Source organism: Thamnophis elegans, chromosome 14 (genome assembly GCF_009769535.1).
Source record: "Thamnophis elegans isolate rThaEle1 chromosome 14, rThaEle1.pri, whole genome shotgun sequence".
NCBI classification, from domain to species: Eukaryota; Metazoa; Chordata; class Lepidosauria; order Squamata; family Colubridae; genus Thamnophis; species Thamnophis elegans.
The window spans coordinates 41,838,456-41,863,121 of NC_045554.1; positions in this window are offsets into that span (position 1 = coordinate 41,838,456).

Here is a 24,666-nt window from a genome sequence, read left to right on the forward strand (position 1 = left end):
CAACCAAGCTTGGGACACAAACACAACCTACAGAGCTGTTCCTGCATGGCCCCATGGGAGTCTGACAACCAATCAAGAATACAAGCTCAATGTCAGCGTTCCAAGTATCATGCAGAATTAAATCATGCAGAATTACAGAGTCCAAGGCAAAACAATCCTTAAAGTTCCAATTTAATAACTCAGACATCTTAGCACATCTGTGGAATCCAATTCTGGAAGTTACCTAGGATTCCCACCCAGTTGAAAGTTCATGATCTTGTCCCCACACCCACAAATCCATTACATGGTCCAATCTTCTTCTTCCACGCTGGCATCCCCACCCAGCTGGTTCCGGTCAGGTGCAGAGGTGTGGAGACAAAAGATGACCTTGGCTTCTAGAAAAGAATGACAACAACACTTTCCACAATTCTACTCCTTTCTATTCCCCCTCCCAAGTACTACACAATGAAACAGCATAATGAAATAAGAGAGAGTGTGGCAGGCCAAAGATCCTAAAAGGAATATAACTGCAGGCCTGACACTCAAATTCAAAGCCCAACAGAGGGTATAAAACCCAGGGACTCTCAGCATCTCTTCCCTTTTTTCTTCAAGGCCTTTAAAGCATGTGATCCCCTTTTTCTCCAAGGACCTCGAACCATGTGGTCCTGTTCACCATTAAAAACCATCTGTCCAAACAGCAGCCAAGTTTCCAGTGTCTTTTTCCCCACTTGGAACTGAACCCAGAAGGACATTTCTTCCAACAGCTTGAAGGTCGGTGGAGTTAAATTCTCAAACTGTGCACTCTTTGGCTGAGTTCAACCCCAACGGATGTATTTGTTCTCCCCACTGACCGCATGTAACAGAATAACAGAGTTGGAAGGGACCTTGGAGGTCTTCTAGTCCAACCTCCAGCTCAAGCAACCCCCTGCTCAAGCAGGAGACCCTATACCATTTCAGACAAATGGTTGTCCAATGTCTTCTTCAAAACCTCCAGTGTCGGAGCATTTACAACTTTTGGAGGCACCTTCTGTTCCACTGGCTCATTGTTCTCACTGTCAGAAAATGTCAGTTCTAGATTGAGTCTCTCCTTCATTAGTTTCCATCCATTGCTTCGTGTCCTGACTTCAGGCGCCTTGGAGAATAGGTTGACCTCCTGCAATCTCCTACAATCCAGCCACTTAATTGTCTTGGTTGATCATGAGAATTTGCCTGTAAGAAAGAAGCCTACTGTATTTATGGATAATGAGATGCTGCAATGGAAAGACTCAAAATCTGTGTGGGCGTGGCCAACTCAACGTCGCTCACGCCCACCCAGTCACATGACCACCCTAGCCACGCCTACCCAGCTGGTCATTAGGGCAGAGAACCAGTTGTTAAAAAAACCCTTTTGACATCTCTCTCCCCCCCTCTCCTCTCTCTTCCTCGCTCTCTTTATCTCTCTGTATCTCTCTGTATCCTCTCTCTGTATATGTGTGGTGTGTGTGTATGTGTGTGTGTGTATGTCTGCCTCTCTCTCTCTCTCTCTACATACATATACATAACATATACATATACATATACATATACATATACATATACATATACATATACATATACATATACATATACATATACATATACATGCAGTATATGTATGTGTGTGTGTGTGTGTGTATGTATCTCTCTGTCTGTCTGTCTGTCTGTCTGTCTCTGTCTCTCTCTCTGTACCTCTCTCTCGTATCTCTCTGTATATCTCTCTGTATCTCTCTCTCTGTGTATCTCTATCTATCTATCTATCTATCTATCTATCTATCTATATCTATCTATCTATCTACTATCTATCTATCTATCATCTATCTATCCTATCTCTATCTCTATCTCTATCTCTATCTCTATCTCCATCTACCTACCTACCTACCTACCTACCTACCTAATCTCTCTATCTCTGTATCTGTATCTGTATCTCTCCCTCCCTCCCTCCCTCTCTCAAATCCTCTCCAGCCAAGGGCATCAGCTGCTTGTCCGCTGAGTCATGCAATGAAGCCAATGGCCCCAGAAGGGAAATGAGAACCCTGGGAGCAGCAGATGACAGAGGTAGGGAGCATGGGACTTCATTCAGCTCTATCTGGTCCTCTCTCCAGGGTAGATGCAGCTCACCTCTATATTGTTGGCACAACCGCATGCCAGTTGGAGCGACACCTTTGAAGCCATCTGTTCAGGACCATGATCTCATGGAAGTGTATGGCCAACATTGCGTCAACAACCCTCCTGGGTGGTAAGGCTTGTCCTCAGAGGTCTCCTGAGTCCTGCAGCCTTTTCCTGAAGATCATCCAGATTTCTTCCACTAATGATTGGTGGGCTCCACGGAGACTCAGTTATGAATTCCCAGGCCTACTATGTAAGTGAAAAAGAGAGAAGGTTTGACAATACTAAGAAGGGACCAACAATAGTATTCACCAGTTCCACCCTCTCTTTCCTCCTTATATATTTGTTGCCTGCTTTGTCCAGGAGTACGCGTTTCTCCCAATGCCATATTCATAAGCGTCATGGATCTGATGTTTATTTTCTTACTGAGACCTGATTCCAAGGAAACGCCAGTTTGATGGATCGCTCATTTAGATCCACGCATTGAGATCTTCCAGAGTTTATTGAAGCATTGGTGGCTTCAAATGGGTTGGGATCGGAGCGTTGGTTCACACTCAAAGATCTCTCCAATTCTGCAGGGAGAATCCTGATGCGAATCCTGTTAGTTTGCAATAGTGGCGAATATCTGCAGCTCGGGTGTAGGATGAGGGTGAAGGTTGGTCCTCTGAGCTTGTGGGACTGGTTTCTGAATGTTTCCTTGCCAGACTAGGCAAACATTTAACAGTAACAGAGTTGGAAGGTACCTTGGCGGTCATCTAGTCCAACCCCCTGCCCTCATGAAGGAGAGCTATACAGGGATTCGAACTGCCGAATTGTTTCTGATCGACAGCAGACTTAGGGGATGTCCTGTCCCAAAAATGCTTGTTCAACAGGCAACTGTACTTTCTGGTCTTTCTTTCTTTCTTTTTTTCTTTCTTTCTTTCTTTCTTTCTTTCTTTCTTTCTTTCTTTCTTTCTTTCTTTCTTTCTTTCTTCCTTCCTTCCTTCCTTCCTTCCTTCCTTCCAGTTTTTTAATTTTTATTCTTTACAAACATCAAATCAATGTGTGAACAGTGCATCATACATTGTAATACAAACCAAGTTGATCAATTTCATCCCAATCCTGACATCCCACCTACTATGTATTAAATAAACACTTGCGTTCAATTAGAATCCATCATGTTCAATGGTTCCATGTTTTCTCTTTATAATATGAAGAATGTATACACAAATATTCCCCCTTCTCTTATTTCAATCATTTATTTTAACTTTAATCGTATCATCCTTTGTTTAAAAAACTTTTTTTCTTTCTATCTTGTTTAATTTACAATCATGTCACCTACTTACCAAAGGAAAAGAAAAGGAAAAAAAAAAGGGAAGAGAGAGAGAGATGGAAAACTTGCTCAGAATAACAACCGAAAAGAAAAACATCCATCTATCCCTTTTTTTCTTTGAAGACTGTTTCACTTCTTCAACTACAGAAGAGTTGAAGAAGCTTCTTGGACGAGAAGTGAAACATCTTCAAAGAAAACAAGGAAGTCCAGTTGCCTCTTGAAAAAAGCATTTTTGGGGGTAACAATGACCTGTAAGATTGAGAATCTCCACAGACCCCTAACTGCCTAGAATTTTAGGCACCGTGATCCTTCTTTATTTGTGTTGAAATTGACTTTATGTGTTTAAAAACTAATTTATTTATGTTTAAATGCATCATCCTTTGATATGTGGATTAGATCTGAGTAACTCATTCAGGGTAAGAGGAGGTTTGAGAACATTATTTCAGCTTGAGCCTCAATTATCTAGTGGAGACACTGATTCTCAGTCCATTGTAGGTTCTGTTGATATTTTAAAGGGAGACGGAAACAGCATAAAGAATAAAATATATTTTGATACAAAACTTCTGGCAGACTTTAGTACTTAAAGGGAAGAAGGCCTTACAAAGGAAATATTCCCACAACCCCATGATAATTGCTTGAAGTTCATTGTTCACAGCCAATAATACCTTTTGTTATGTCACCTCCACCACAATTAAACCTAAGCATAACTTGCTACATTCATTATATATTCCTGTGTTTTACAACAATTTCCTCCCAATTCTTTGCTGCATAAATCTAATGTATGATAAAGTGGGGAATCAGGAACCACGCTCTGATTTTTTGGGGGTAGGTGGGTGAGGGTGAGAAAGTCACATGTATGTAAGTGATGTGATATAAATATCAGAATAATCTCTCACCTCCCTGAGTCCATTAAAGCAGAAATGAAATAAGATCTATTGCAACTGGGGCTACATCAGAACTGTAAATTATTCCAGCATGCAAATGAATCAACCTTATGGTTTAAAAAACCTATGCTTTCATAATTCCTCTTTGCACATAAGTCAGAACAATGCAGCAAGTAACACCCCTAACAAAAGAAAACTCCGAGGCTTGAGGTTCCTCAAAGTTTCATTTTATTAGAGATGTCATAGTGTCCTATTTGGGAAAACCCGAATCTGAAAGCTTCCAGGTTTTCCCCACCCAAATGAAAATCCAACCCCCTGCCCAGCACCCACATGTCCATCACATGATCCAATCAGGCACCGTCCCAACTGGAGATGTCTTCCAGTCACGCCACTCCAGGTGCAGGGCAAGATGTCCTTGACTCACTGAGAAATGAATGTTATTTAGACTGTATATCTCCCATACACCATACAACCCCAATGTAAAAGATGGCTTCTAGGCCTAACAGCAGCTTTACAAGCCAGAATAATGGAGTGGTTGACTTTCTGCCTATGTAGATAGAATAGAATAGAATAGAATAGAATAGAATAGAATAGAATAGAATAGAATAGAATAGAATAGAATAGAATAGAATAGAATATGGAGTGGGGAGTGGAGTGGGATGGAGTGGAGTGGAATAGAATGGAATGGAATGGAATGGAATAGCATAGCATAGCATGCAGAATGGAATAAAATGCAGAAGAGTGGAATAGAATAGAATAGAATAGAATATAGAGAATAGAATAGAATAAAATATAGAATAGAATATATTAAAATTAGAATTGTATTAAATAGAATAGATATATTAGAATTAGAATTGTATTAAATAGAATAGAATATATTGGAATTAGAATTGTATTAAATAGAATAGAATAGAATAGAATAGAATATAGATAACAGAATATAGAATATAGAGAATAGAATAAAATATAGAATATAATAGAATATATTAGAATTGTATAAATAGAATAGAATAGAATTAGAATTGTATTAATAGAATAGAATTAGAATTAGAATTGTATTAACTAGAATAGAATAGAATAGAATAGAATAGAATAGAATAGAATAGAATAGAATAGAATTCTTTATGGCCAAGTTTGATTGGACACACAAGAAAATTTTTCTTTGGTGCAGATGCTCTCAGTATACATAAGGAGAATAAAATACATTCATCAAGAATAAAAATACATTTATTATTATCAAAGATGACCACTTTTGAAAAAGGCGAAAATTTGGGCCCGTCTCATTTTTCTTCAGCTAAGCGTTGCCCAAATCTTGGCAAGATCTCCTTTTGACCTCACTCTGGGAGGTTAAGAATTTGGCTGTACTCCTTCCTAGATTGACCTTGACAGAAGCCATAGTAACCCAAAGTTGCTTTTTCCTCAGGGGAAAATCTCAGGAATGACCCTCGATGTCCATGGAGGATTCTCAGCCATGCAGGTCATGGTTGTCCCAAGGTGCTTTTCCAAAAGTTAAATGGACTGTCTTGTCTTTTTTCCCCCCTTGAAAACATTTCGCTTTTCATCCAAGAAACTTCTTCAGTTCTTCAGTAGTTCTGAGACTTGCTTCTGAGTAAATTTGAAGGATGTTAGATTAGATTAGATTAGATTAGGTTAACAGTTGGAAGAGACATTAAAGGTCATCTGCTCCAACCCTTCACTCAAGCAGGAGACCCTATACCATTTCTGACAAATTCTTCTTGAAAGCCTCCAGTGATGAAGCTCCCACAACTTCTGAATAACAGAATAATAACAGAATAACAGAGCTGGAATGGACCTTATAGGTCATCTAGTCCAACCCCCTGCCCAATCAGGAGAACCTACACCATTTCTGACAAATGGCAGTCCAATCTCTTCTTGAAAGCTTCCAGTGATGAAGCTCCCACAACTTCCGAAGGCAACTTCTCTTCCATTACTTGGATTGGTCTCACTGTCGGAAAATTTCTCCTTATTTCCAGGTTGAATCTCTCCTTGTTCAGTTTCCACCCATTGTTCCTTGTCTGGCATTTGGGTGCCTTGGAAAAATAGCTTGATCACCCCCTCCTCTCTGTGGCAACCCCTCAAATCAGAGGTGGGTTCCTACCAGTTCGCACCTATTCGGTAGAACCGGTTCATCAAATCTACCGAACCGGTTAGAAGAGGTCCCACCAGTGGACCCGGAAAGCAGGCCACACCTACAGAAGAGGTTCCAAAAATTTTTGAAACCCACCACTGGTCCTTGGATGTGATTATTCTACACTATCATGCTCATATTTATAAACTCAGTGCCTCTGTGAAAGGTAAGGATGGCTACTGCGCTTGTGGTGCAATCAGAACATTGCGTGTGTTGAAGTTGTTTTAACGCAAACCAAAGATGCCTTTTAAAAAACAAGTTGACATCATATTCTTATGCATGCCAGTGCTGTGTGAGAGGTACTTTAAGGTGGTTCTGACAAGTGTTGTTGGCATCTTCATATCTGGTCACATGGGTGGCAAGCCACTCCCATCTGGTCACATGGGCGGCAAGCCACTCCCACAAAGGAGGCCACACCCACAGAGTAGGTTTCGAACAATTTTTGAAACCCACCACTGCCTCAAATGTTGTTAAAGTAGGGATGGAACGTATGGCCTGTCTCCAAAATATGCCTTTTCTCCTTTGGTGAAATTCCCCTCATTTGTAGGTTTGCAATTATATGGTGAGAGAAAGGCTTTATGTGTGTTTGTGCGTGTGTGTGCAGTTTTGTAGGCGGTTCCTACTAATTGTTTGGCAACCCAGCTCCCTATTCATAAAATATCATAAAGAGTAAATGAGTTGATAATGCAAAGCAGCAATTAGGATCTACTCTATCCTTCTGCTATTTACATATTTTTAGTGCTTGATATTAACATGTCAAGTCTAATAGGATGTAAATGAATTCTTCTGGGTATGATTTATGCGTTAAGCATTGGATGATGCTCATTTGCCCCACAACTGTAAATTTCCCTTCTTTTCACCGTCATTTGGAACATAATCTTTTCCCATAATCTTGGGAGAACATTTTCCCTAATGAACAGTTTTAGCTGGAGTCGAGATTAACTGGAGGTGCAGATCGGCGCAATGTATGTTGCGGAAAAGATCCATACACGAAAATAAAATTCATCCCAAGCTGGTGCCTTCTCCAAGAAGCAAGATCTAGAAAGCAAAGCGATACAATTATTTTTAAAAAATTAAAATTCCATCTTCTCTTAAACAGTGTGTCGTCTGGGTATAAATATCTCTGTGCAATAACAATCAGAATTTACAACATCATTCACTACATTGATATTAATTCTCTAATCTTACAATTATAATATATTGAATAATTAAGCATAGTAAACTTGTTCATTTTTCCCTCTTAACGTAGCATCTAATAAGAATATAATATAATAATATAAGCATAATCATCCTTGTAATCATAATGCTAACTGTTATCATATTGTTTACATATTCTATCTAACATATTTTCTACTATTCTTTAATCTCCTTCTTTTATTCCAACTTCCCTTTTTATTCTCCAACCATTGATAAAATCATTCCCAGATCATGTAATATTCAAAAACAGATGAAAGTCTAATGTCTGTGCTGTTTTGGGAATATACAGGTAGTTCTCAACTTATCATCACCACTGAGCTCAAAATTTCCATTGCTAAGTGAGGCATTGTTATGTGAGTTTTGCCCCATTTTACGACATTTCCCTACCACAGTTGTTAAGGAATCACTGCAATTGTTAAGTTAGCAAACATGGTTGGAGTTTTTCTTTGAAAGTTTTTTTTCTTCTTCTTACATACAATTATAGCTATGCATTCACATAGTTGTTCTTCACATTTGTCATTCTTATACATTTATTATTCCACTTAAACGGTTATAGTATACAGTTTGGGTTGCTTTATTTACCATCCCATCCGCCTTTTTTAACACCCCTTATTTCCCCTTTTCTTTTTCTACCCTCCCTCCATTCTCTACTTCATTCCTTCCTCCTCTCCTTTCCCTTCCTTCTTCCCTTCCTTCTCCAGTGGTGGGTTTCAAATTTTTTAGAACTCTTCTGTAGGTGTGGCCTGCTTTGTGGGAGTGGCTTGCCGGCCATGTGGACCGGGGGTGGGAGTTGCTTGCGGCCATGTGACTGGGTGGGAGTGGCTTGCCAGCATGTGACTGGGTGGGCGTGGACCAACTTGTAAAATGTGGTGAAACTCACTTAACAACGCTCATGCTTAGCAACCAAAATGTTGGCTCAGAAACTCTGGCATTTGAAGCATGCAAGTCTTAAAGCTGTCAAGTTACAAGACGCTTGCACCCCTAACCCTTTAGAAAAAAAACCCAGGGGTGTTTCAAATTGACAGCTTTAAGACTTGTGGCTTCAACTCCCAGAATTCCTCCTCCAGTCATGTTGGCTCAGGAACTCTGGCATTGAAGTGTGAAAGTCTTAAAGCTGTCAAGTTATAAGACTCTTGCACCCTAACCCTTTAGAAAAAAAAACCAGGGGTGTTCAAACTTGACAGCTTTAAGACTTGTGGACTTCAACTCCCAGAATTCCTCCTCTCGCTCTTCATCTTGATGATGTGTGGACGGGCAGAGGGAGGGAGCTGGAACCGGTTCTAATGGCACTGTAGATTTGTGGAACCTCTTCTATAGAAGAAGTTAGAACTGGCATGAACCCACCCCTGCTCTCCTCCTACTCTTCCCCTTCCCTTTCCTACCCTCTCTCCTTCTCTTTCTCTCCCTTCTCCCTTCCTCTCCTTCCCTCTTTCTTCCTTCCCTCCTCTCCCTCTCGTCCTTTCCTCCTCTCTTCCTTTCTTTTTTCTCTTATTATGGGTGTCTCTTTCAAATCTCAATTGTTGAGATTTAGTTGTTAAGTGAATCTGGCTTCCCCGTTGACTTTGGGTTGCAAAAGTGATCACATGATCCCGGGACACTACGACCATCCTAAATATGAGCCATTCACTAAGTGTCTGATTTTAATCATGTGACCGTGGGAATAATGCAGTGGTTGTAAGTGTGAAAAATGATCCTGTCCCTTTTTTTTTCCAATGCTTTCATAACTTTGAATGGTCACTAAATGTGCGTCGATTCCCTGAATAAACTAAGAAGTATCTGAGCCTTTGAGATCAGCACGGACTAGGAATCTGAACTTCTAAATTAATTAGAAAGATTCGGTCTGGATTGCAGAGGACTCGAGTGATGGGGAAAGAAATAAGCAGAGAAAAATTCATATCTGATAACAAGGACCTTTTAAAGATAAGAAAGACACGGAACTATTTTAAGCCAGGGGCAGATGACATGAAACTCAAAATTTAATGAGCCTTAAATGCCATAGAATCTGCCACATACACAGTCTGCGGCACAAAGACTTGGCACAATCATGTACCTTTCCATAACATTTTTTAAAGGCCTCTTAAAATGCGCACGCATACATTTGCTGAGGGAGGCTGGGCACCATTTGGAGACACTGTCACTTTTCAAGTTTAGCCTTTTTTGAGAACATTAACAAGGAAAAAAGTCTGCAATTATCTGCCTTGGATAGGAATGCCTCCCTTAAAAGGAGCTCAGAAAAGATTTGAGGGACTGTTTCTGCCCCTCCAGGCGGTCCTTACTTTGGCTGGTTAAAGCAATCACCCTCAGCCAGGCCCGCCATTTTATTTATTTATTTATTAGCTTGTCGAACAGGTACAGGATAGCAGGTATAGGATGAACACGGACATGAACAAAGGAAATAAATTAAGTATTAAGTATTAAGTATTTAATAAATTTATAGGCCGCCCAATCCTGAAGGACTCCGGGCGGCTTTACAGAAAATACATTTTAAAAAAGTAAAGACATTAAAAAGAAAACAGAGAAAAACCAATTAAAAACCATATCATGCACTCAGTCTGGTTGGGGCTGGACCTCAGTCATGAGGTCCAACAGACCCAGGCCTGCGGACTAGCCAGGTTTTGATAGCCTTCGGAAGGCCATGAGAAGTGGGTAGGGTCCAGATCTCTGGGGTGGTTAGTTCATTCCATAGGGTCGAAGCGGCTACAGAGAAGGCCCTCCCCCGGGGAGCCGCCAGCTGACATTGTCTGGTTGACGGCACCTGGAGAAGGACCATCCTGTGCAATCTTATCAGCCTTTGGGAGGTATGCGGCAGAAGACGGTCTCACAGATATCTGGGTCCTAGGCCATGTAGGGCTTTAAAGGTGATAACCAGCACCTTGAATCACGTTCGGAGACCGATAGGAAGTCAGTGCAGCTCGCGGAGGATAGGTGTAACGTGGGTGTATCTTGGTACATCCAGTATCGCTCGCGTGGCTGCATTCTGGACCAGTTGTAGTCTCTGAAACACTTTTCAGGGCAGCCTGAAATACAAGTAAATGGGGATAGTAGGAGAGGGATGGAAGGGTAGGTTGGTGCGCTTAAGCACGCCTCCTTTACGGACCTCTTAGGAATGGGTGTGAGAGCCACGGTAGAGAGTTTAAGGTGGAATCTGTGGGGGTTTGAGGATGTACAAATGAAGTCAGGTAGGCATTCCAGGCATTGACCCTCTGTTGCTGAAGTCGTATTTGCTGCAATCAAGTTTGGAGCGGTTTACCTTGAGTTTGTATCTATGTTTTGCCCGTCTATTATTGCGATTGAAAGTAGTCTATGACAGGTTGGACCGAGGTGGGTTCCTACCAGTTCGCACCTATTCGGTAGAACCAGTTCGTCAAAATCTACCGAACTGGTTAGAAGAGGTTCCACAGTGGACCCGGAAAGCAGGCCACACCTACAGAAGAGGTTCCAAAATTTTTTGAAACCCACCACTGGGTTGGACGTTGGTAGCGGACAATTTGTGTACTATGCTTAGGTCAGACCATAGGCGGCGTAGTTCTATGTTTTCCAAGCCCCAAATTTCGAGCCTGGTGGCATAAGGGATTCTGTTGTGAGCCAGAGGATGGAGGACTCTTCTCATGAAATACCTCTGGACCCGCTTCAGTTGTGTTAATGTCTGATATACAGTGTGGATTCCAGGCAGATGAGCTGTATTGAGGATTGGTCTGGCAAAGGTTTTGCATGCCCTAGTTAGCCAAATAATGTTGCCAGAGAATAAGTTTCGCAAAATCAGGTTAACAACTCTTAATGCCTTTTTGGCAATTCTGTTACAGTGAGCTCTGGAGCTTGTTTGAGATGAATACTCCTAGGTTCAGGATATTCCTTTCGCCACTCTGGAGGGTGAATAGATGCTGTCCCTTTTGAGAGGCACAACAATTCTTTCTCCGTCTCTGTCATGTATACATTCAACCCAACATCATTAGTACCTGCCTCGTTTTCTGAGGCTCGTTGGAATAAAAAGGTTACTAGGGTTTTAAGATGGAAAGGATAAAACGGGATGGAAACCTAAGGACAAATCGCCTTCTCTGTAAAGGACACTTCAAGAAAGGTTTAAAAATAGTTGATTATGGGACAGCTTAGAAACCCCGAGGTAGCAAAGCCAGAATATTTGCACTTCTTATTGTGCAGAGATGAGTTTTGCCAAGTAGGCTGTTGTATAATGGGGCCACTTGGATATAACTTCTGAGAGTTTGTTGCTAAGCTTGACTCCGTGCTGGGATCTTATAAGAAGCTAGTAAGGTTTATTATAATAGTCAAGTTCCTTTTCTAGCAAGGCACGACTTCAGAAACAACAGCGGAACATTTATAAAGTAGCACGCTTGGGGAGCCATTTTGTGTTGAGGTTAAAGCACACAAAAGGATCAGGCTAGAAATAAGGAGACGTCTAGTCTCTTATTTTAAAGAAAGCCATCTAGGTGACTTTGGTCCAATCACTCATGCCAGTGGTGGGATTCAATTTTTTTTTTTACTACCGGATCTGTGGGCATGGCGTGGCTTGGTGGGTGTGGCAGGGGAAGGATACTGTAAAATCCCTATTTCCACCCCACTCCAGGGCAAAGATACTGTAAATCCCCATTCCCGTCCCACCCACTAACCTGCTTTCCAGCTCCGTTCTCCTGTGCAGGGCAACAGAAGAAGACCGTACCGATTAGCTGGGACTCGGGAGGCAGAGAATAGACGAGGGCGAGGCCAGCCAGAAATGGTATTTGTCTGTTCTCTGAACTACTCCAAATTTCTGCTACCAGTTCTCCAGAACCAGTCAGAACCTGCTTAATACTACCTCTGCTCTCACCCCTAGGAAAAAGGCAATGGCAAACACTTCTGAAAATGTTGCCAAGAAAACCACAGGGACTTGCCCAAGGCAGTTGACAAAGTCACACTGATTTGAAGGCACTGACGGGGGAAAAAATGCATGTGTCTACTGAAATTCTATTCCTTCATAGTCTTGCATTAAATCTCAAGATCAAGCTCTGTCTTCTCTATTTAAGGGAGGGGGCAGCCTTCATCAAGCCAAGTATCATTGTTTGCATGAAAGCTATCTAATACAACTATCAGAAAGGTAGTTGTGAATGCTCCAACACTGGAAGTTTTTAAGAAGAGATTGGATAACCATTTGTCTGAAATGGCATAGGGTTTCCTGCCTAAGTAGGAGGTTGGACTAGAAGACCTCCAAGGTCCCTTCCAACTCTGCTATTCTATTCTATTCTCTCCTTTCTTCTCCTCCTTTCCCTCCCCTCCCCTCCTCTCCTATTCTATTCCTTGGTGTACGTTAAAGTTAAAAAGTTGAAAAACATCTCTCCAATGAAGATCATTTAAAAGTACTCTCTTCCCCAATCTCCAGGATAGAAAAAGTGTTACATGTTTAAATAAAAGCACAGAGCATTACACTGGTTAAGTTGGAACTTACAGCATATCTTCTATGGCAAACCCTGCTGCCAACTTTCAATAACAAACTGTAGGAGAAGCACAGGCAGAGCTGGGGGTGGTGGAGTTAAGGGAGTCATTAGCTTAGACTCGTTACATGCCACAAACGGTCCAGCCCCTCTTGAATTCCATTGTCCCTTATCAGGTATCAATTTAGCACTGAAAATTTGATTGACTGAAGTCTTGTGCATGGGCTTGACCAATACATAGAGTAGAGTAGAGTAGAGTAGAGTAGAGTAGAGTAGAGTAGAGTAGAGTAGAGTAGAGTAGAGTAGAATAGAATAGAATAGAATAGAATAGAATAGAAATAAGGAATGGAGTAGAGTGGAGTGGAGTGGAGTGGAGTAGAGTAGAGTAGAGTAGAGTAGAATAGAATAGAATAGAAATAAGGAATGGAATGGAGTAGAGTAGAGTAGAGTAGAGTAGAGTAGAATAGAATAGAATAGAAATAAGGAATGGAATAGAGTGCAGTGGAGTGGAGTGGAATGGAGTAGAGTAGAGTAGAATAGAATAGAATAGAAATAAGGAATGGAATAGAGTGGAGTGGAGTGGAGTGGAGTGGAGTGGAGTAGAGTAGAGTAGAGTAGAGTAGAGTAGAGTAGAGTAGAGTAGAGTAGAGTAGAGTAGAATAGAATAGAAATAAGGAATGGAATGGAGTAGAGTAGAGTAGAATAGAATAGAATAGAAATAAGGAATGGAATAGAGTGCAGTGGAGTGGAGTGGAATGGAGTAGAGTAGAGTAGAGTAGAATAGAATAGAATAGAATAGAATAGAATAGAATAGAATAGAAATAAGGAATGGAATAGAGTGGAGTGGAGTGGAGTGGAGTGGAGTGGAGTGGAGTAGAGTAGAGTAGAGTAGAGTAGAGTAGAATAGAAATATGGAATGGAATGGAGTAGAGTAGAGCAGAATAGAATAGGAATAGGAATAGGAATAGCATAGCATAGCATAGCATAGAATAGAATAGAATAGAATTCTTTATTGGCCAAGTGTGATTGGATACACAAGGAATTTGTCTTTGGTGCATCTTCTCAATTACAACTTAATGTAAGTTCTTAATCCTTTGTGCCTGACACAAACTAAGGGGGACTATCAGGGGTCACACAAGGATTTTTGTGCAAGCTGCTTCTCCTAGATTAAGAGAAAGGCAAGCAAGGCATTTGATAAGGTGACTAAGAAGATGCTCAAAGCAGAGCCATCATTGTTCACGAGGCAGAAAGTTTTCATTGCCGGCGTTTGTCAATTGTTCCTCACGGCCACCGTGAGCCACAAGTCAGGTACGTTGTTTTCTGTTAAACAGAGAGAACAAAACACAGATGTGCAAGGAACACAGTTAACCCAGAGTGGAAGCAAAAAAAATGCTCATTCTCAATCTTTAAAGCTCCTGCTGTTTGCACACACAGACGAGACCACACAACAAACGCATGAATAATAGATAAAGTCTCAGCCCTTCACGGCGGAGTCCGCAGGTTTTCGAGTTTCTGTCAAATTGCAGGCTTCTATTAAACCCGGGAATTATTCCGAAAAAGGGGAAGTGTCAGCACTCCTCATTGGATAATCAGGAAAGAAGACCACAAGACTCCATTGATAGAAATCAAGTGTACTTTTACTAATTATAAATGAACAGAAGCGTAGCAAAGCGAAAGACTGATTATTTAGGCGCGAAAGCAAATGATATATAGAATAACCCATTCCCCACCCCTGGGCATCCCAGTCACAGTCCAATCATAATTCTCCAAGTGTCAGGTGCGAGATAACTTCGAAAGGCATCACCAAGATGGAATGTTGGTGCCGTTGGCCTTGGCGGGAAAACCTCCTCCGCATGCGCAGTAAGACAGGCAGCAGAAACTCCAGAATCTTTCCTCTAGCACAATTAGTAGTCCCCTCCCAAATACCATGCCCCCCCTCCCCGTTTCAATGGCAGCCGAAGCAGTAGCAGAGGCTGACATCAAGAAAAAAACAACCTAGGCTTATCCATCATTGATAAATCTCAGGTGGCAATTAATTATGGGCTTCCTAGCACAGCTCTATCTCTTTCATTGGTTGCTGTGGTTTTACGAACTTCTGTAGTGTAGCAGAAAAGAAGATGCAATAAATTGGGGGGGGAAAAACAGATGCAGTTGTAGACTTGACAACTCCACTGATTCGCTTAACAACGATGGCAAAAAAAGGGGCTAAAAAGAGGCCAAACTCACTCGCCTTCCTCACTCAGCAAGATAAATTTTGGACTCGTGGAGATCGTAAGTTGAGGACTACCTGTATTTTGCATCGAGAACCCTTTCGACCGTGAAGCATTTGACCACTTAGGAACTTGGGCGTAAGTCAAGGATCACCTCTAGGCGAAACCGGAAAAAGCGCATTGGGTGTCAACGGTGATACGGAAGCAGCCGTCAAGGAATGGCAACAGGAGGGTTTTTCAAACCCACGGCTTTCCAAAGGGGAAGGAAATAATAAAATAAAATAAAGCAAATCCTCATGTCTAAGCTGAATAAATATCTCCGAGTGTCAGTCACGCCTTCCCTGGACATGCTAATATCAAAGAGCAAATATCAGTAATTCAGGAGGGGATTGCTAAATGGAAATTTCCCCGTAGCTGATGACATAATTAAGCCATCTTACTGATGTTCATTTGCACTGTTAAATCCGACCCTCTTTCTTCACACAAAATGGCAGGAACAGCCTTCCTTCCTTCCTTCCTTCCTTCCTTCCTTTCTTCCTTCCTTCCTTCCTTCATCCATCCCCTTCCCTTCCCATCCCCTTCCTTCCTTCTTTCATCCATCCCCTTCCCATCCCCTTCCTTCCTTCCTTCCTTCATCCATCCCCTTCCCTTCCCATCCCCTTCCTTCCTTCATTCATCCCCTTCCCTGCCCATCCCTTCCTTCCTTCCTTCCTTCATTCATCCCCTTCCCTGCCCATCCCTTCCTTCCTTCCTTCCTTCATCCATCCCCTTCCCTTCCCATCCCCTTCCTTCCTTCATTCATCCCCTTCCCTGCCCATCCCTTCCTTCCTTCCTTCCTTCATTCATCCCCTTCCCATCCCCTTCCTTCCTTCATCCATCCCCTTCCCTTCCCATCCCTTCCTTCCTTCCTTCCTTCATCCATCCCCTTCCTTCCTTCCTTCCTTCCTTCCTTCCTTCATCCCCTTCCCTTCCCATCCCCTTCCTTCCTTCATCCATCCCCTTCTTCCTTCCTTCCTTCCTTCATCCATCCATCCCCTTCCCATCCCCTTCCTTCCTTCCTTCCTTCCTTCATCCATCCCATCCCATCCCCCTTCCTTCCTTCCTTTCATTCCTTCCTTCCTTCCTTCCTTCATCCATCCCCTTCCCATCCCCTTCCTTCCTTCATTCATCCCCTTCTCCCCATCCCCTCCCTTCCCATCCCCTTCCCTTCCTTCATCCATCCCCTTCCCATCCCTTCCTTCTTCCATTCATCCATCCCCTTCCATCCCTTCCTTCCTTCATCCAATCCCCTTCCCATCCCCTTCCTTCCTTCCTTCCTTCCTTCCTTCCTTCTTCCTTCCTTCCTTCCTTCATCCATCCCCTTCCCTTCCCATCCCCTTCCTTCCTTCCTTCCTTCCTTCCTTCCTTCCTTCCTTCCTTCCTTCCCGTCCTTCCTTCCTTCCTCTTCCTGACCTAGGCTTCCTCAAAAAAGCAGAAAGAGATTCCTGGTCCAACAAAACCTCTTTTATTAATGAATATGTATTCCTCTCATTCACATTCAGCAAAGGCCTGGCAACAGTCCTTTCAAAGGCGAATTTATGACCACAGACCCTTATCTAGCTTGGAAAGCTGCCATGTAAATATTTTCCAAATGAGGTGCTGTGCTAAGAAAGACTGGGCACAGAGTCTCTGAGATTCACGGACAGATCTTCACACTCCTGAAATGAATCAAATGACCAAACAAACACATTGTTTCCTGCAAAAGCCCACTCCCCTTTTGCTCCTCTTTTATTTCCTATGGAAGGGGCCATTCACCTTCCACCTGTGGCTTACTCCCAAGTTGAACCTGGTTTCTTAGCTGTCTTTTCTTCTGCGCACACTGGGAACAGGCTCCAGCTGTTCGTCTGCCTCACTGATGTCTGACTCTGAAGGCAGCTGATAACTGTCAGACGGCCCTGGCCCCCTCTCTGCCTCCGACAGAGAGCCCTCCTCAGAGCCTTCCCCAGACTCCAGGACTGGCCCATGTTCCTCCCCAACTTCCTCACTGTCTGACTCTGTTGCCAGCTATGCTGGCCGCTGGTGGGCCACAACACCTCCCTCCCCATCCCCCCCCTCCCCCCTCTCACACACACCTTTGAAATTAAATCTATTTTCGGAAAGAAAGATATCTTCTTAATTATAAGCGAGCAAATGGAGGTGATGAAGTTAATAAACTCGCAATGAAATCCAACAGTTGGAAATTAAAGGAACTAATTGCCGTTTTTTTTTCCCCAGCACAATTTTCCAGCTTTATTTCCTTAGAAAAAATATCAAAGTTTTAAGGGCCGTCCAAGGGTAAAGTGCTAAATTTCCTGAAAGAGAAGTTTAGCATACGCAGAGCCTAATTAACCTGATGTACAAAACTACCAGACTGTAATGCAGGAAAAAAAAATTCCATTCCTATTTAACCTCCTCCTCTGCTGTTATATATGTTCCATTAATGCATGCATTTTCAGCCTCCCACAAGATATCAGGTTGTGTAAAATCTGAGAAATGTAAATGTTGATAAATCTCTCTCTCTCTCTCTTATTCTCTCTCTCTCGTCTTTTCTCTCTCTCTCTCTCACACACACACACTCACAAACACCACAAACACACACACACACACACACACACACACACACACACACACACACACACACACACCCTCTGTTTGTTTTATGATGAGATGGCCGAGTTGTGTTTATTTGCAGAGTTGATGGGGCTTTAAAACTCAGGAAGGGGTTATTCATGAAACCCGCCAGCATATAACCACACAAACACCATCTTTTAAAATATTTTTTCAGCTTCTGTACCCTTCCTTCCCTCCTTCCTTCCTTCCTTCCTTCCTTCCTTCCTTGCTTGCTTGCTTGCTTGCTTGTTTCCCTCCCTCCTTCCTTCCTTCCTTTCCTTCTTCCTTCCTTCCCTCCCTCCCTCCCTCCTTCCTTTCTTCCTTCCCTTCTTTCCTTTCTTCCTTCCTTCCTTCCTGAAAATGGACATGAATAAACTAAGGAGTGAGACTAATTAAAAAGAGGGAAATTGTTGTTAGTTGGCTGGCATGACCTTCCTTCACATCGTGTGCAATGTGTATATGGTTGAGTTAATGCAAATAGTAATGTAGAAATGACCTTGAATGATGATTATGTGTGGGTTTTTTTTTTTTACATCTGTAACGACGCAAACATTTGGATTTAAGGGCCAGCAAAAGATCTAGTTACTACATACCTGATAACTATATCAAATACTCACATTTTGGGGGGTTTCCATCAAAAGACACCCAAGTATCCATTACCCCAATCTAGTCTTTCTACAAAGAGGGACTCGGGGGCTCAGTGGCTAGGATGCTGAGCTTGTCCATCAGAAAGGTCAACAGTTCAGTCATTCGAATCCCTAGCGCCGCATAATGGAGTGAGCTCCCGTTACTCGTCCCAGCTTCTCTGCAACCTAGCAGTTCGAAAGCAGGTAAAAATGCAGGTAGAAAAATAGGACCACCTTTGGGTGGGAAGGGAACAGCCTTCCGTGCACCTTCGGCATTGAGTCATGCCGGCCACATGACCACGGAGATGTCCTTCAGACAGCGCTGGCTGTTCTGCTTTGAAACGGAGATGAGCACCGCCCCCTAGAGTCGGAACAACTAGCACATATGTGCGAGGGGAACCTTTACCTTTACTTTTACTTACCTCTACTTTCTACAAGTAGTCCTCAAATTATAACAGTCGTTTAGTGAATGAAGGAATTGAAAAAAGTTATGACAGCACTGAAAAAAAATGACTTACGAGCATTTTTCACACTTACGACCCTCGCAGCATCCCCATGGTCGTTCGATCAAAATGCAGACACTTGGCAACTGGCTCATATTTATGACGGTTGCAGTGTCCCAGGGTCAAAACGTGATCCACTTTTGCGACCTTCTGACAAGCAAAAGCAATGGCGGAAGCCAGGTTCGCTTAACAACCATGTTCCTCACTTAACAACGGCTGTGATTGTTTTAACATCTGGCTCAAGAAAGATAGCAGAACTCGCTTAACAACAGAAATTTTGAGATGAATTGCGATTGCAAGTGAAGAACCTGTAGTTGCTCTCCAACTGCGTCTAGGAAAGGGTTAACCTAGACCGCAAACAGACACGCAAAAGTCAGAAAGACACTAAAAAAACTTGCAAGGTAAGACAAATGTTCTCGTTTTATTTACTCGAGATACATGAACAGATGTAGAAGCCCTAATAGCCTTCTGCAGAGCATAAAAGGAAAATGTCTCTTGCGTTAAGCGATTGGGTGTTGTGTTAGGAACACCCAGGGAGAAGAAGAGAAAATTCCAATGAATTTCAACTCCCCAAAGAAATTGTCTCGCAAAACACGTAATTATGGCTTGGATCTCACTTTGGATTCTCTCGTGTCCTCCCTAGATATCTGCAGTGCAAACTTAACAGAATAACAGAGTTGGAAGGGACCTTGGAGGTCTTCTAGTCCAACCCCCTACTTAGGCAGGAACCCTATACCATTTCAGACAAAGGGTTATTCAATCTCTTCTTTAAAAAACCTCCAGTGTTGGAGCATTCGCAACTTCTGGAAGCAAGTTGTTCCATTGATCAACTGTTCTCACTGTCAGGAAATTTCTCCTTTCTTCTAGGTTGCGTCTCTCCTCGATTAGTTTCCAACCCATTGCTTCTTCTCCTGCCCTCAGGTCCTTTGGAGAATAGCTTGACTCCCTCTTCTTCGTGGCAGCCTCAAGTGTTGGAACGAGTGGTGAATTCACAATGTTTACTACCAGTTCTGTGGGTATGGCTTTGTGGGCGTGGCGTGGCTTTGTGGGCATGGCTTTGTGGGCGTGGCAGGGGAAGGTTACTACAAAATCCCCATTCCCTCCCAATCAGCTGGGACTCGGGAGGCAGAGAATAAATGGAGTCAGAGGTGGTTCTCTGAACTACTCAAAATTTCAGCTACCGTTTCTCCAGAACTGGTCAGAATCTGTTGAATGCCACCTCTGATTGGACATTTCTATCATGTCACCCCTAGTCCTTCTTTTCATTAAACTAGACATACCTAATTTCTGCAATCGTTCGTCCTATGTTTTAGCCTTCTAATCACCTTTGTTGCTCTTCTCTGCACTCTTTCTAGAGTCTCAACCTCTTTTTTATATCATGGCAGCCGAAACTAGATGCCATATTCCAAGTGTGATCTCAGCAAGGCATTATACAACGGTATTAACACCTTCATTTGACCTTGATTCTGTCTCTCTGTTCATGCCTTCTTGAACTGTGTTGATTTTTTTGGTAGTTTAGCCATTATGGCTCCTCCGGAGAATTCCTAGCTGATCAGAGGTGGGTTCCTACCAGTTCGCAACCTATTTGGTAGAACCGGTTCGTCAAATCTACCGACCAGGTTAGAAGAGGTTCCACCAGTGGACCCGGAAAGCAGGCCACACCTACAGAAGAGATTCCAAAATTTTTGAAACCCACCACTGGTCCTTGGATATGATGATTCTACACTATCATGCTCATATTTATAAAACTCAGTGCCTCTGTGAAAGTAAGGATGACTTACTGCGTTTGTGGTGCAATCAGAACATTGCGTGTGTTGAAGTTGTTTTAACGCAAAACAAAGATGCCTTTTTAAAAAACAAGTTTACATCCTAGTTCTTATGCATGCCAGGGCTGTGTGTGAGGTAATTTAAGGTGATTCTGACAAGTGTCGTCGGCATCTTCATATCCGGTCACATGGGTGGCAAGCCACTCCCATCCGGTCACATGGCGGCAAGCCACTCCCACAAAGGAGGCCACACCCACAGAGTAGGTTCGAACAATTTTGAAACCCACCACTAGTCGAAACGGAAGGTTATTTGTATTCCACAATTGAAATGCCAGAGCTATTGTGTAAATCTGAGACATGAGATGGCATTCCTGCCATTGATTTGAAACGATTGTGATATTTCGTTAAAAAAAGGGGAACACGATCTGAACACCGAGCGCAGGCTTTCATCCACTACTTCCCCGTTAAAGTCTCCCCGTAGATCATTGTCTACTGTTCCTTATTAGGAAGCTGGATTAGAAAGAGCAGCTTCAGGGGAACCTTGGAGAGCATTAAAAAAAAAGTTTAAAACTCTTCGCTATTATTCCTCTTTCGGATCATCAACAAAGCCGGAGCGACCGCCTGCCGTTAGCCTTTGTGAGCAAACAGGCACAGTTTCAAGACATTTTTTTTTCTTGAAAGACATTTACCCGCTCTGGGAATGTAGCATGAAAAACAGGACTAGTCATGAGCTACAGGTACAGGCAGAGCAGAGGTGGCATTCAGCAGGTTCTGACCGGTTCTGGAGAACCGGTAGCGGAAATTTTGAGTCAGTTTTGTGTGAATGTAGGCACTGCGTATTGTGGTTTATGATTTTGTTTATGTAGTTGCAATATTGGTAACCTGTTGTGACTCAGCAGAAGGTCACAGATTCGAAATTTGAATGCTTGGCAACTGGCATGTCCTTATGACAGTTGCAGTGTCCTGGGCTCATATAATGCCCTTTTACGACCCTCCTAACAAGCAAAGGCCATGGGGAAGCCAGATTCACTTAACAATCATGTTGCTAACTTAACAACTGCAGTGATTCACTTAACAACTGTGACAAGAAAAGTGGTAAAATAGGGCAAAAATTCACTTAACCACTATCTCGTTCAGCGATGGGAAAGAATGGGCTCAATTGAGGTCATAAGTCAAAGACTACCTGTATCTTGTGTTGTATTTTCCCTGGATTTGGACCAGCACACAGACTAACCCAGAGCTGTGCAACATCACCGCACAAACATCTGGAACAGCTGATTGTAAAAATTGTACTTTTTCGAAGGTGAGATCTAGCCGTAAGTGGCAAACATTATCCAGTGTGGGTTTTTTAATGAACAATTGCAGAGGTATTATTGTTAAGCCAATTAAGGAGTATTAGTAGTCTGTTTCATTAAGGACGGGCACTTGTCTACCATCTTCCCTCCCCTCCCCACACACACACACAAAAAGCAAATTTGCCCGAAATAGGCAGTCTGAATTTATGCTGCTAATGATTGTTGCCTGGTCCATTAGGAGCATCTCTAAGTGAGCTTAATTTGTAGCAGACAAGTGTAGAAGTTGTCCGTGTTTTTCAACATTGTTTATGGTGCATCCTGAACAGCTGTACCCGGTTGATTATATCCTCGCAAAATTTAAATAGGAAACCCATTACGTTGACACTATTATAATCATCCATCACAGCTACATTTCTCACTTAACTCTTTAAACCTTGTGTGTATAAAAGGGCTTTTGATATCTACGTTAAAACCCGCCATCCTGGGCCCAACATTTGGGAAGCCAGGCTCTGCCTGTCCCAAGCCAGGACAAAGGGTGAGTGATGGAGGAGTAACACCTCCTTAAAAAACCTTGGTCCAGCTGGCCCGGCTGGGAGCACCTCGAAAGGGCCCCTTTCCAGGGTTACAGGAGGAGACGGTCAACGGTTTAGAAGGCAGAAGACGGCTCTACGCCCCAACGGCAGATCAAGCAGCAGAACCATCTTCTAGGAGAAGGGAAGCTCTGGTTACAAACCTCCATTGCCTTGTGGCTGCATCCACTACTGGAAAAGGCTTCAGGAGTCAACCTCCAGGCAAAATCCTGAGCCGGAGTCCCGGAAGCAGTTCGTGACTGTGTACAACCATGTTCTGGTAACTCCTGCGATGCAGCTAGAACCTCTAGCTAAGATTCTATGTGGTTTGGAGAACCTCCAAATCCCACTCCTGGCTGCCTCGCCCACTCCACCCTGCCCCTCCCAGGAGTCCCCACGTGGCCCATTTTGGATGCAGATAAGTGCAGGGCATGCACGGAGTCTCAGGGAGGGTAAAAAACAGGCCTATCAGAAGTTCGGGAAGGGCAGAAATGGCTAGTTTCTGGCCTCCAGATGGCTTCCGGAGCCTAGGGAGGCCATTTTCACCCTCCTGGAGGCTTGGGAAAAACCTCCAGAGCCCGGGGAGGGCAATCTCACCCCACCCCCATGCCATGGTGCAGGAGGTTGACCAGGCCACGCCCACCATGGCCGTGCCCACCCAGCAACTGGGCAGAGAACCCTTTGCTGATATTTTGAAGCCCACCCCTGGTTACTGGGGGCTGATCAATCTTTGAGAAAGTTATCAAGAACGGAAGGAACGTCAGGTATTTGCAGGAAAGAAAAAGGAACATAAAAACATAACATCATAGGGTTGGAAGGGATCATGGAGGTCTTCTAGTCCAACCCCCTGCTCGAGCAGGAGACCCCGATACCATTTCAGACAAATGGTTATCCAGTCTCTCTTTGAAAGCCTTCAGTGATGGAACACCCACATCTTCAGAAGGAAAGTTATCAAGAAGTACGGAAGTGATGTTAGGCATAAGAGCCTAGTGGCATAGTGGTTAGAATGCAGTATAGCAGGTTAGCTCACTGCTCACTCCAGGAGTTCGATCCTGACTGGCTCAAGTATGACTCAGCCTTCCATCCATCCAAGGTCGGTAAAATGAGGACCCAGATTGTTGAGGGCAAGAGGCTGACTCTGTAAACCGCTTAGAGAGGGCTGTAAAGCATATGAAGTGGTATATGTCTAAGTTGCTAGTGCTGTTTGCAGGGGAAAAAATAGAAGATAACATAATAGCGTTGGAGGGGACCATGGAGGCACAGTCAGCAAGGCTTAGCAAACAGTCTTTCAGAGGAATGTTTATCAACACGAACCTTATCTCACTTGGAGAGCTGCCAAATAATTAGTTTCCAAATGCAGGGCAGGACAAAGCCCGGCATAGTGTCTCTTATAGTCACAAACAGAACTTTCCATTCTTAACACGACCAAAGGAACGAATTGCCTCCTGCAAAAGCCCCGCTCCCCATTCGTTCCTCTTTTGTGTCCCATGGGAGGGGCCAATCACCTCCAAGGTGTGGCTTTACTCTTAAGTCGACCCTGCTTTCTTAGTTGTTCTTGTCTTCCGGTAGCTCTGCGCATGCGCACACTGGGAACAGGCTCCAGCTGTTCCTCTGCCTCACTGCTGCCTAGCTTCCTCTCTGCCTCCGATGCAGAGCCCTCATCTGAGCTTTCCACAGCCTCCAGGACTGGCCCATGCTTCTCCCCAACCTCCTCACCGCCTGACTCTGCTACCAGCTTTGCCGCAACACCACTGCACACTATTGGCTCTCATTTAAGCGATTGTTCACTAGGATTCCAAGAGCCCTGTCACATTATGAACTTCATGGTATTTAAGGACAGATCAATTTGATGACCGCATCTCCACTCTCCACCAAAGCTTATGCAATATGAAGTGCGTAACCAGTGGTGGGTTTCAAAAAATTGTTGGAACCTACTCTGTGGGTGTGGCCTCCTTTGTGGGATTGGCTTGCTGCCCATGTGACCGGATGGGAGGGGCTTTT